Below are 12,977 nucleotides of genomic sequence, written 5' to 3'. Positions count from 1 at the left end.
GGACACCTTCTCTTTCTAAGCTAAGTCTGACACAGAAAGGACACCTGTAAACACACAGGAAACCAATCTTCATCAAGTGATATGGGTCTTCTTGTCCATCTTTCAATTCTCTGGTGGATCCTGAGCCTTATTTACTTGTAGGTCTTCAGTGTAGTGCTTGGCTGTTTTGGTAAATGCTATCTGTCAGGTAGCTTAACCTGATATCTAGTGATGCTATTTGTGCAGGTAGATAACACCTTGACATCAATCTTTAAACGACTAAACTGTCCCGAGCATGCAGTGTGGACTGAGACACTTCCTTTTCTCTTTCAGATAGATATTCCTTGTCTTGAAAGTATTCTGTCAGCCATCTCAAGGACCAATCTTGTAGCAGCCAAACTGACTATGGAGTCTCAAATTGCCACTTGCCTTGTAGCTGTTGTAGCAGATGAATGAAGTTACAGACCTGGAATGTAACTCAGGGAGCATGGACTTTTTTATTAGGTTCAATCATAGCACTGGGAGATCAAAGAGAAGGATAAATTACCCCATCTCACCAGACTTGTTGGAGACAAAAACAAACAAACAAACAAACAAACAAACAAACAAACTGTGAGGCTCCATGGAGTCTTTTAAAGTCTGCCACCCTCTTCATAGATCCGTCTCAGATTCCATTTATTGCCCTTAATTGGGTATATATATTCTCTAGGGAAAGTTTTCAGTGTTGGGGTATAACCCAGAATATAGATACCAATACATAGATTATTAAATTCTGTATCTGTGGTAACTGGCTGACTAGATGGATCAGTGGATAAAGGTAATGTGACCAAGCATAGAGACCTGAGTTCCTTCCCTGTAACCTACATCATAGGAGAGAAAAAACTCCATAAATTGTCCTCTGACTTTCATGTAGGTGGGGGTGCCAGGTCTTAGCAGCTAAAGTTTCCCCCTGCTCACTTACACTGAGAACTCTCCATCTGATACAATCATGTAATTATATGACTCTGTGCTCTATTTGAGAGATTCAGTACTTTTTTATTTTCACTTTTGTTGCCCAGAAGTTAGAGAAACCAAGGAGGCCAGCATCAGACCAACACCTGAAATGCAGGTTAGGGATTATGGATATAGGGAATTTGTAACTGAGGTGTGAACATCATGTGTTCCAAACTGCTCTAAATGGTTTTCAATAAATGTGTGGCCAACTGTAGTAGATGCTGTTATTTCATTGCTGTTTCTTTGTTGCTATAGTTTTGTTTAATTGTCTAACTCTGATTACCTCAAAGAGACAAAAAACTGTGATGAAATTTGCACTAATCCCTGTGGCCTGTTGAATCCTCATTAGATGTCAGAGTCAGCTTTAGTGAGGATGCTGGCCTGGATGATGCACAGCTGATGGAGGTCGCCTGTACTGCCATATGCAAATAACTTCCTCTGACAAAATAGCAGTTATCAGTGACACAGAGTGAAATTGTTTACAGTGCTAGCACTCCTAGGTTTAAGCAGACACCAGTTGCAAAGTACAAAGTACCCTAAGATGGAGGCATATGCCCCGGCTGACAACAGTAGGCTTTGAAATGATTAAATTGACCTGGGAGTAGACAGTGGAATGTGAGGTGCAGGCAGAGGCCTAGTACAGAGTATCTGACAGTTTTCCTGGTAGAAGGTATTCCCACTACTAGAAGGTCTTTGGATCTGTGGTCTAGGCAGCATAAGGAGAGTGATGAAAGTCACTGTCTTGTGAATTTGCTGCTGAGACAATTGCTTTCTATTCTGAATATACACAGTGGAGTTGGCTCAAGGTCAAGAAGAAACAGTCATTGTTGTAGTTTTTTCCTCTGAAGAACACTCTCCTTCTCTTTTCATCCCACATAGATTAATCATGTACCACCTTGTTCCGTGGACACTCACATGACAGGGATTTGGTCCTACTTTCCTGTTATGTGTACCAGAAGATCACTTTACAATGGCCCAGATGAACTAGTTCAATCTTGCAAGACACAATAATCTAGTCTAGTATGGTGGCACTTGCCTTTAATGCCAGGAGAGGCACAGGCAGACAGAATGCTATGAAATCAATGCAGTCTAAACAGTTGGTGGAAATTATGTTTTTTTTTGTTTTTTATTTTTTATTCAGGATCAAGTCAAATAAGTTCCCGAGGCTTGGAGGTTTTAGGTTTACCTTTTAAGGGGACTTTGTACTTGTAGGAAGGGATAATGCAAATATTCACAGATAAATTGTGGAACCCAGGCCTTCATTCAGCTACAAGGCAAGTGCATCCAGGGGACTAATGGATAATCTGCTTTGGGGATCCCGACTAGGCTAACAGAAGATTATTAAATGTAGTTATTATAAGGAAATTGTCCTACCAGTTCATATACAGTAAGATGCAGAGCCCACATTTGGACAGGTTTTTTGGCACCATGTAATGCCATGCATGATGTGGGTACATGGTGTCAGGAGACACAGAATAAGGCCTCATTTCCCTTGAAACTGGAGTTACTACCATCTCACACCATTGCTTGAAATACCAGCACTTGGGAGAGGAGGTCAGAATCAGGAGTTCAGGAGCATCCTTGACTATATAAGAAATTTTAAGTTACCTTCATTCCTCTAAGAACTTCATTGAGTTTCCATCTGTTGCTATGAATTGTAATGCTAAATCCTGTTCCTAGGAAGGTCTGGAACTAGGAGAGTATTCTCCTATCAAAAGCTTTTGTTGTGCAAATATTTTTGCTTAATTTAAAGCCATTGGTTAAATAAAATTAGGCTACTGGTATTTACTGGACGGATTAGACATATTTGAGTTTCTAGTTATGTGGTTGTGGGTGTAGAAGTGAAAGATAAGAGGAGAAACTAGAAAAAAGAGAGAAGGCACCATGGGGGACCTGTACCATGAGCACATATGGAGGAAAAACCGCAAGTATTTGGGGTGCACCACTAGAAAGTTAGCCAGGTGAGATGTTAGAAAAGCAGATTAGGGGTCACCCGACCCACAGTAATTGTCTCTATTTTTGTTTTTTTTTAAGACAGTGTTCCCTGTATATCCCTGGCTGTCCTGGAACTCACTTTGTAGATCAGGCTGGCCTCAAACTCAGAAATCCTCCTGCCTCTGTCTCGCAAGTGCTGGGAGTAAAAGTGTACACCACCACCTCATAGTAATTATCAAAGCCAAATGATATAACAATAGTCTGAGTCATTTCTTTAGAAGCAAGTCAGATTGAGCTTCCATTGTTTCTACTAAAACTTTGTCTCAAAACAGAAGGTGATGGGGAAAGAGAAGAGCATTGGCTGGAGGGGAGAGGAGAGAAGACCATGGAGAAAATGGTCAAAGACATATTTGAATAGAAAGTCTTCAAGAGTCAAAGGATGTGCATTTTTTCATTGAATTATTTATTTCCATCTGATCACAGCCCCTCCCTCTCTTCCCAGTCAGACTCAATGTCCCACTCCTCCCCCCCCAATTCCCTATTCCCTTCTCCCCAGAGAAAACGACCCGCTTTTTTTCCCATCCTGGCACATCAAGATGCATCAGAAATAAGTGCATCCTCTCTCACTGAGCACAGACAGGGCAGCCCAGCTAGGGGAAAGAGATCTAAAGGCAGGTAACAGAGTCTAAATCCGAGGCAGCACCCACTCCAGTTGTTAGTCGCCCACATGAAGACCAAGCTGCATATCTGTTTCATTTATGTAACAGTCCTAGTTCAAACCCCTACATGGTGTTGGCTCATGGTTCAGTTTCTGTGAACCCCCAAGGGTTCATATTAGTTGACTCTGTAGGTCCTCTTGTGGCTTCCTAACCCTTCTGGCTACTACAACACTTCCACCAACACTTCCACAAGACTCTCTGACCACAGCCTAATGTTCGGCAGTGGGCCTCTGCAGTTTTACATTTAAAGGGTGATGGAGAGAGCATGCAATTAGAGGGACTGCCCACAACAGGTCAAAATGGAAACCTCTCAGCAGCCTGCAGCAGCTACTTGTAAAAAAGATGGTGTCTGTGGTCTTGAGAAGTAGGAGACACATTCTTCCTGGGTACCTGCCATTTGAAATAAGGGACTGCTTGATGTAGGCTGTGATAGAAACATCTCAATAGCCTGTGGAAGCTCTTCATCCTAAAACATAATTCCCCTTTATCTTAACCTTACCCTGTACAATCATTGTATAGAATTCATTGTGCATGACTGCTTTTCAGCTGGCCTTGATATGTATACTTATTTTATTATATCTGAATTTCCTATTTCTTTCTTCTTCTGCTCAGTTGTAGTCTGTGAAACTCGATGTTTCTTGATGTAATGATTTTAAACTATGAAAACCTGAGATATAAGGGCTCAGTACAGCACAGTTGAAAATTTCCCAGGTGTATGCTGTGTGTACTCATCTTGGAAACAATGTAATAATAACTGTGTAATGGTAGTACCAGATTAATGCATAACTTTCAAAGACAGTTTGAAGAAATTATTAGAAAATGAAATAGAGACAACATTGGGACCCGAGAAATGTAAAAGTCATTGACGTTATGAAATTAGTTTCACACAACATTTGAGAGTAGTCCTGAATAGTAAAGTATAGAATATGTCATAAAGTATGTCAGTCAAAATAAGTTAAAACACTGGGACTCTTACAAGGGTTACTGTGTGCAATGTACAGAATCAGAAAGCTAGCAGAAGTACTGAGTTAAGGGTTAAGCACCTCTGACCCATTCAGTGCTTTAGTAGAGGTTTTCCCTTCAGAGCCATACCCTGCAAAGCAGGGGTTGGATCTCCAGTACACACCAGCTACTCAAATGGATACCATGTTTCCTTTTGTAAAGAAATGGAAGAGTCCGTTCAGCCACCATCTGGGAAGGCTCTATCTTATTTTCAGAGCCACTGCAATTGCAGGATTTTAACTTAGCACCAGCTCCATTGTCTTATGCCAGTATTCTCTGTATTGCCCACTTTCCTGTGGTAGTGTCAGTGATGGGCTCTGCACTAAGATTTGTCCCTGTTACCTGACCTGGTGTTGCTGCTCACAAAACCTGCTTCTTTGATCCAAAGAGAAACTTCACATCACATTCTAAACTGCTTTGGCTCTGAAAGGAAATGGGTGCTTCTACTTTTTTACAACAAAGTAAACATATCTCAAGAAAAACTTTCTATAGGTGTGATCCATCCCACTAATTTAGCACACAAAGAAGGACAAAAGTCCATATTAGGCGATGGAGAGATAGCTCTTCATTTGAGAATATGTTTCTCAAAAGACCCACATGGCATCTAACAGTCCTCTGTCATTTTAGTTCCAGGTGAAACCCAATAACTTCTTCTGGCCTTTGGGGAGTGGCATGCAAGTGTTGCACAGACCTACAGAAGGCAAATCATGCGTGAATATAAAAGAAAACCAAATAACAAACAGAATCACCACTGGGGGGAACAAAAACCAAAGGAGAAAACTCACAAAGCATATGGGCCTGGATTTGGTCTCAGCTTTTAAAAAACATCTGCGTACTGAATACTGAACTACACACTGTGCTTGTGTTAAAACCATAAAATGGAACCAAATGTATTGTCAAGCACAAAATTCACTCTCATAATAATGAAAAATAACAAAATCACAAAAAAATAATAAATCCCTATCTCAAAAGTTCCTAAAATTGAATCTCTCTAGTAGTAGTTACCACTGATAGAACATTTGAAGGAAAGCAGAAGCATACATGTCTGTGTTTTCTGACAGCTTTTATATTACCTTAGAATATGTTTTTATTTCCTGAAAGACATTTCAGAAATACTGATATATTTCCCATTAATTTGTTCAACACTATCATACACAGTATTTTAGCAGCAGCTAAATGTTTGACATGAAAGGATACAATATGGGTAATTTTTCCACCTTCAAGTTGGAATCCACAGAGTTGGACACACTAGACACACTGAATGTACAAACTATTACTTTTGTAGCTCAGTCTGGCTGGGAAGTCATTATGGAACCCAAGCCCCTTACTTAGATCCACCTGTGTCTGATAGGTGTGAGATTTCAGTAGGATGATACCACATCTGAATAAAGAAGTTTCTTAAGAGTGAAGAGTTAGAGATCACTGTTTTATTCATAAGAAAACATCCAATTTACTCAATAGTAACTAAAAGTGGGCAGTCAATATGTACAGTGTATAGCCTTATCAAAAAAGTAAATCAATTACAAAATAAAACAACAGCAAAGAAACAAACAAAAAATAAACTTTAAATGAAACAAAAGAGAAACAAAATAACAAAAGTAATCAAAGCTCAAACCAAAATCTAAAAACAACAATTGTGCTAAAGAGCCTTCTTTGGCTGTTATTTTGCAGCACAGACTTACAGCCCATGGCTGTCCTTGGAAACACAGTAAAAAATACGTTACTTCTGGAAACAATCTTTACAAGAGAAATTTAAGTAGGTCTCCTTTTTTGGAGTATGGGTTTGAAGAACAAGGACACCCAAGACTAAGTAGAAAACATGTTATAGACTTTGGCTCAAAGTCTTTGCCATCTTGTAGATAGATTTTGTAAATTTCCTTGACGACCTATCAGGACAAGAAAAATTTACACTCTCAGAATCTTCCTGTTTTCCCAGCAGCTCTTGATGTGTCTCAGCACATGTCTGAATCCCTCTACATGCTCACTCTTGCTGAGCCAGAGCACAGATGAAATTAAGGATTATTCATTGCAAGAAAACAAAAGTAAAGGAAGAAAATGCTGCAGATGATAGCCATGATTACTGGGGATGAGATGAAATATTTGCTTTGCACATGCAGATATCCCACTATAGAAGTTATCTTCAAAGGAGACCTTGTCCTGGTCTGTTCCATGTTCCAGTTTCTGCTGGAGTATTTCACACCTAGGGAAGGAAGGAAGGAAGAACAACCTGATTAGGATTTGTCAATTCAGCTCTCCATCCCACACTAGATCTATTCAGCTGGATAATCTATTATGACCTATCATTGTCTAAGGTCATTCCCTGCATCCCCAAGTGTCATAGAGCACCTGGGCTTGGAATTATTTCTCAGCTTTTAAAAACGGCTAGAAACTGAGCTGAGAACTACACATTGTATTGGAGTTTAAAAGAAAAACACTATATTTCTCCAATAGTCCATGTATAATATATTGAATAATAACAATGTAGCAATGTCTGATACTGAGTTCAAGTGAGATGTGAACAACCTAGAAAACCATGTGGATGCCTTATGGGGAACCTGCCTAGAATTGAAGTGAAGGTTATGATTATTTCTCTAGTGCAGGACCCTGACAGGGTACCACTCATCAACCCTTGTATCTGGAAATAACCAGAGAAAACCTATAACATGAAATCCACAGGCACTGCATGTGTCCTAAAATCAGAAAGAATGTGCTAACTGAAAATATTCCCCAGGCTAGGAACTGAATTTTAAAAGTGATGGCCATGAAGGAACATAACAACACACCTGTACATCTGAGACTGTTGTAGCGCACTCTGTCAAATATGCAATTTATTTGTATTCACACAACCCAAGCACAGTATACCTCAGTAACCTGTTTATTTTCCTAGCTAATGCTATTATAAAAATCTCCCAGGATATTTTGGAGTCATAAAAACAAATCTTGAATGGGATAGGTACGTAATGAGCAAAGCATATAGACAGCTCAGTCAGTGAGATGCTTTCCCCTCATAAACACAGACTCAGAATCAGGGTTCTTGGCATAGTATCCAATCTGTCTTAGCAAGTTCCAAAAGCTGTGTAGAGTAGGCTTCTCTGCCAGCAAAGGATCACGTGTTGGTGGTGGACTAGCCTCTCCTTCACTGTTTCAGTTTTGTCCCAAAGTAAACAGTTCCTTCCATTAGAGGCTCCCTTTGTCATTGCTTGACTGACTTGGTGTCCAAAGGTATGATCCCAGAAAAATAGGAAGTCATTATAAATAGGAACCAATGGAAGAATTTTCTCCCAATAATGTGACTGTGTCAAGGATATTTTGAGTAAAAATGAGGCTAACTAGTTGAAGGTCAAATACTTGCATGGATTATCTAACACTGAGCAGTAGTTCATGAAAGGGCTGCATCACATAGTACAGTTTCACTCTTTAGCTGATGGACATCAGGATATCATCTTCTTCTGGACTACTCTGAGGACAATTACAGACCTCATGTGCCCTAGAGACTCTGTGGATATCTACTCCTTGTTCTGGAATCAGTGGGTCAAAGGGGACTGCTTTTCTACTTTCTGAACCTTGCTTCTCAAACACCTGATTTTATACTACCAGACCTGTCTGAATGTCCTCATTTCTCCCAACCCCCATTGAGGCTGATTTTAACACTGAGAAAATGATTTTGTATAACAGCAATTGCAGAATCCCACACAGATAACATATTGTGAGTTTTTAGATTATCATGACCCTCAAGGGGCTCCTGAAACAGCTCTGTTTTGCACCACAGCTGTGGGAATTCTGCTGGATGCATGTAAGCTACATGCAACTCAATCTCTCAATGATTAGAATCCAAGCCATATCATAAGGCAACATTTTACTGAGTAGAGGTAGCTGGAAAGGCAATGGTAGCAGGCAATAAGGAGAAGAATTTGGAATGCTGAGAATACACAGTGAGCCACCTGATATTCCAGTCGGTCTTTTTAATTCTTCCAGAGCAGAAAAGGGACATAACACATGGATGTTATACACCAACTTCCTCCTCAACACTATGTACCATATTCCATTGATTTTCTCCAAAGGAGTTCAATGAGGATCAGTAGTATTGCCCCTAGCCAGTTGAGAGTCTGACTTTAGATTTTGTGTCCTTTTTTTTTTTTTGTCTTGGAATCTAGGTAGAGTTGCACACTAATTGGAATGCTGAATTTGATTTTTCATGGGTGCAGTCTGTAATGACAGGGGCTTTACTCATCATGCTTGGCCTCTAGAGACAGACATGGTTACATGTCTACACGAACACACACACAAACATACACACACACACACAGTTGTATATTCAAGCATCCATACCACAAACCCCTGCAAAGGCATTTTGCCTTACGCAAACACACAACATAGAATAAACACACTGAGTCACAGCTGGTACACAAACACACACACACACACACCAACACACACACCACATACCACACAAAGACTGACACAAACACACAAACATCAATGAAATTCTTGCTCTAATCTAGCATATTTTCTGTTGCATGAGCACGTAGTTGGACCTATGATGTGTATAAGGCTCTTAGACTCAAGGGGGCTTTGCAGCCCTGACCTGTACTTGTCTCCTTTTCAGGAACTTTTTCTATGCAAATACTTGCTGGTCCTAAAGGGAAATTACAAGCTCTACACAGATATCCTGGACAACACAGCACTAAATTGCCAAGTAAGAGATTTCTATGTATAGCCTCCAGTAAGCCCCATTTTGACTTATCAAGGCCCTCTCACTAAACCTACACTGAGTCCTTTTGAGCATCCGAGGAAGACTGTGACTTTTGATCATTACTCAGGAACTTTTCAACACATTACTTATTATATGATATTAAACCATCCTCAAAATCAGTCAGGAGAAATCTAGTTAAATGACCTGCTGTGACATTTCTGAAATGCAGACTCTGCACAACTCTGAGTGAGAATGTATCCTGAAACAAAGCCATGCCCAAAATATAGTTAGCAAAACAATGTCAGCAGAGTGAGCACTGTAGACTTCTATGTATGCCCATGGTTAAGCCAATAAGACAAGCCAGAATCTCCCAGGCAATAACTCTGAGCAGGAAAAATTAAGAAATGTAATACTAATTTTAAAAATAGTAGTATTGTTTAATGATTTGTTGATATAAATAAGAGACAGATCTCCACCTGGTAGTGGACAGGAGATGAAAATTCTACTGGACATCGAACAACAGGAAGTATCAGGTTTATTGAGAGACGTAGGCCCAAAGAACTAAGTTAAAGAATGACTACACAAAATCAGATGTCCTTAACTGGCCTTACAAAATACCCACAAAGGTACATATTTGCATAAGCATCCATAAACACACATACACACACACACACACACACACACACACACACCTAAAATCATAAGGGAGCAAAAACAATGAAGAATCTGTCATGCTAGTGGAAAAAAAATTTAGACTATGCAGAGCAGATGTTTCAACTGAGAAACACAACTCTGGTATTCTTGCTAGGGAAATAGAAAGATCTAGACAACATTCTTCTTGGACAGAATGAGGAGCATACAGAGAGAATTTTTTTCATGAAGCCTCAAAACTCTCACACCAACTGAGATTGTGAGAAGCCTTTCCTACATCCTTGCTCATCCAGCCAGCTCCAGACCACAAGGCCCAGGAAAGAAAACTCCAACAGCACTCAAAGAAAATAGGACTGACAAGCTGCTACTCAGGCTCACTGAGTGTGAATCAAGATCTATAGTGGAAAGGGTTGGGGTGGGGGGCAAAAACTGCCAAAAGGCAACAATGAAATCCACTTATTTCTCAATCCCACTAAGCTCACATCCCTGCAAAAAACTTCCTACCTGAAATCTCACATGCTCCCCACAAAACTTTTGAAGGCCTTTACATCTTCCTGCGAAGCACTCTACTATTCTAAAGAAGGGCTCCAACACAGCACCCTTCAAACTCAATGTCATATAGAGTCCTGATGTGTAATCATCTTATCTCCCCTAGTGAACTGCAGATTCTGGCAGAAGAGAAAAACTTGCTTGTCAAACATGCAGTTTCTTGATAAAGGCTACCTCCACAAAAAGCCTGGTAGATGATCCCATAAATAAACAGTTGGAGGAGGCATAGGCAAGTGTCTGGTAAGTTGCTGGACTGTTCCATTGGACTTTCTATGTTTATGGTGAGCCATGACGGCAATCTGTCTCTGATTCACATCACCCTACCTGCTGCTGCTTGGGACTGGTGACAAAAATGTTCTTGCTGGCCTCATCACAGATCCTTTTTCTTCACCATAGGATGCTGTCTGTTCAGCCTGCCCCACCAGCAGCTTCCTGTTCTCACTCAGCACCATCCTTACATTTTCCTTCAATTAATTGCAGCCACTCAGGAGGTAACAGTGCCTGAAGCTGATCCACAAAAAAAGAAACAAAAAATGGTCATTTCCAGCAAGCTTACATTTCTCTGCCACTCTTTTAGAACTAGGATTCCTACAAGAGTCCTGATCCCCGGACAGCCTCAGACTAGAGTCCACACTATACCTATCAGTACCAAATCGAGGTAGGTCAAATCCAGAGATCAGCCGCATGCCACAAGTCTCAAAGGACTTAGGAAAACCATAACACCAATAGTGTTCCATGTACATTACTGAAGAGGAAATGTTCCTCATGGTTGCTTATATGTCTTGTTACCAGAAAACAATCAGCAGGGAAAGGGCAAAAACACTCTGAGGGAGAAGAGAAGACCAACAGGTATAAACTCTTTCCATTTTTGTCATGGATCCCAGAACTTTGAATCTGCTGTCAGAATCCTAAAGTTTCATGGTTGCTTGATATTACCATCGTGGTGGAAATGGTTTCTATGCAGAGGATCCTGAATTTGGAAGAATAAAGTTTGGAGTGTCTTGGACACTCTTCACACTTAAGAAAACTGAGTCCAAGAGGTACAAATCCAAGACCCTTGCCTCAAGGGAAGGCTCTTATTAAGGAACAGATAGTGGAGCTGGAGAGATGGCTCAGAGGTCCTGAGTTCAATTCCAAGCAACCACATGGTGGCTCATAGCCATCCGTAATGTGATCTGACCTCCTCTTCTGGAGTGTCTGAAGACAGCTACAATGTACTTACACATATAATAAATAATTTAAAAAAAAAAAGGAAACAGGTAGTATAGAATTAAGCCCTTATTTTTGTTCAAAGTCCTAGAAGGCCACAAGCATTCCCTGCCTAGTGCTGCTCCTTACCTGTGTCAGGGACTCACATGTAGGAATAGTTATCTTCTATGAGTTCCTTGAACTTCTCTATCATATCACTTATTGACTGGGACATTTTTTCCATATCCAACATTGTCTTATCATGTTGTGATTTAATGATGGTGAATTCAACGTTCATCTTACGGTAGAGCATGGCCCAAAGAGCAAATATCCTCTGAACTAAGCAATCAAGTTATCATGTGCAAAAAGGTTGTATCTGGACTACCCAAGCCAATTGTATGCCACATCCTTGTTCCTTCAAAGAAGGTCCTATTATTACTGAGTAAACTTATTATCTTGCCCAGAGAACAGCAGAGCCTGGGAACCAAATGAAGAGTAATGACCCTCAAGAGCTCCTTGGGTGAGCCTGAAGAAATATACTAATTCTGTGAGAAGTTTCTAATAGACCTGTCAAGATATTGAATCCTTTATCCTCAGGCTGGTCCTCTTGTCTTAGAACTTGGTGGTTCCCACTATCTAGTGAAAGAAACAGAGAAGTAATCTCTGGGTCAGCATCTTATATTTACATCACCCCATGCAGTTGAGGTTCTTCTCAAAGCAACCCCACAATTCTGGCTGTCAAAGCAAGGGTCAAAGTCCGACTGTTTGTCTATCCAGGAGTCTAGTTTGAAAAACCCACTGTCATCATGTCTGCTAACATCTTGACAGATGAAGACCCACAAAAGCTCATCAATAATTGTATGAGGAAACAAACATGAAGAAACAGATCAGTCTAGACATATTGGACACCACCACATCCCATGAAAGATTCTGAGGGAATGTTCTACATGGATGGGAACACCTCAATTAAACATGGAACCAGTTACCCAGGGGCTTCAGGAGATATTGTAGCTGAAATTATTTGGCCTCAAGATATATAGACCAAGTCTATGGTGAAAGAAAACACCAGTCATCACTTACCAGGAATGTCAATATGCTTTACTTAATAAATATGTGGATACTATGATATATGGAGAAGGAGGTCTCATCATTGCTGGCAGAAAGAACATTAAAAACAAAGAGGAATTCTTGGCTCTCCTGGAAACTCTTTGAATTCCTCCATGATACTCTTGGTTTCAAGGCAAAGCACATCAACTTAATGACCCCCT

The 12,977-nt window shown here is 40.3% G+C and overlaps 2 long non-coding RNA genes across 2 annotated transcripts in view; both read right to left on the bottom strand.

Moving 5' to 3' along the window:
* LOC147001736 (uncharacterized) overlaps positions 1-12,977 on the bottom strand; it is a 227,454-nt gene that overhangs the window by 111,167 nt on the left and 103,310 nt on the right. The gene's annotated exons all lie outside the window — the stretch shown is intronic.
* LOC147001738 (uncharacterized) overlaps positions 6,060-12,977 on the bottom strand; it is a 35,344-nt gene continuing 28,426 nt past the window's right edge. Inside the window, exons 2-3 of the long non-coding RNA XR_015044620.1 lie at positions 10,846-11,028; positions 6,060-6,828 (exon numbers count right to left, since the gene is read on the bottom strand). This is a non-coding gene — a long non-coding RNA (uncharacterized LOC147001738). The remainder of the gene's footprint in view (positions 6,829-10,845; positions 11,029-12,977) is intronic.

Source organism: Mus caroli, unplaced genomic scaffold (assembly GCF_978045245.1).
Source record: "Mus caroli unplaced genomic scaffold, Mus_caroli_1 scaffold_12, whole genome shotgun sequence".
NCBI classification, from domain to species: Eukaryota; Metazoa; Chordata; class Mammalia; order Rodentia; family Muridae; genus Mus; species Mus caroli.
The sequence above is the reverse complement of the archived record's forward strand: the minus strand, read 5'-3'. Positions and strand labels throughout refer to the sequence as shown.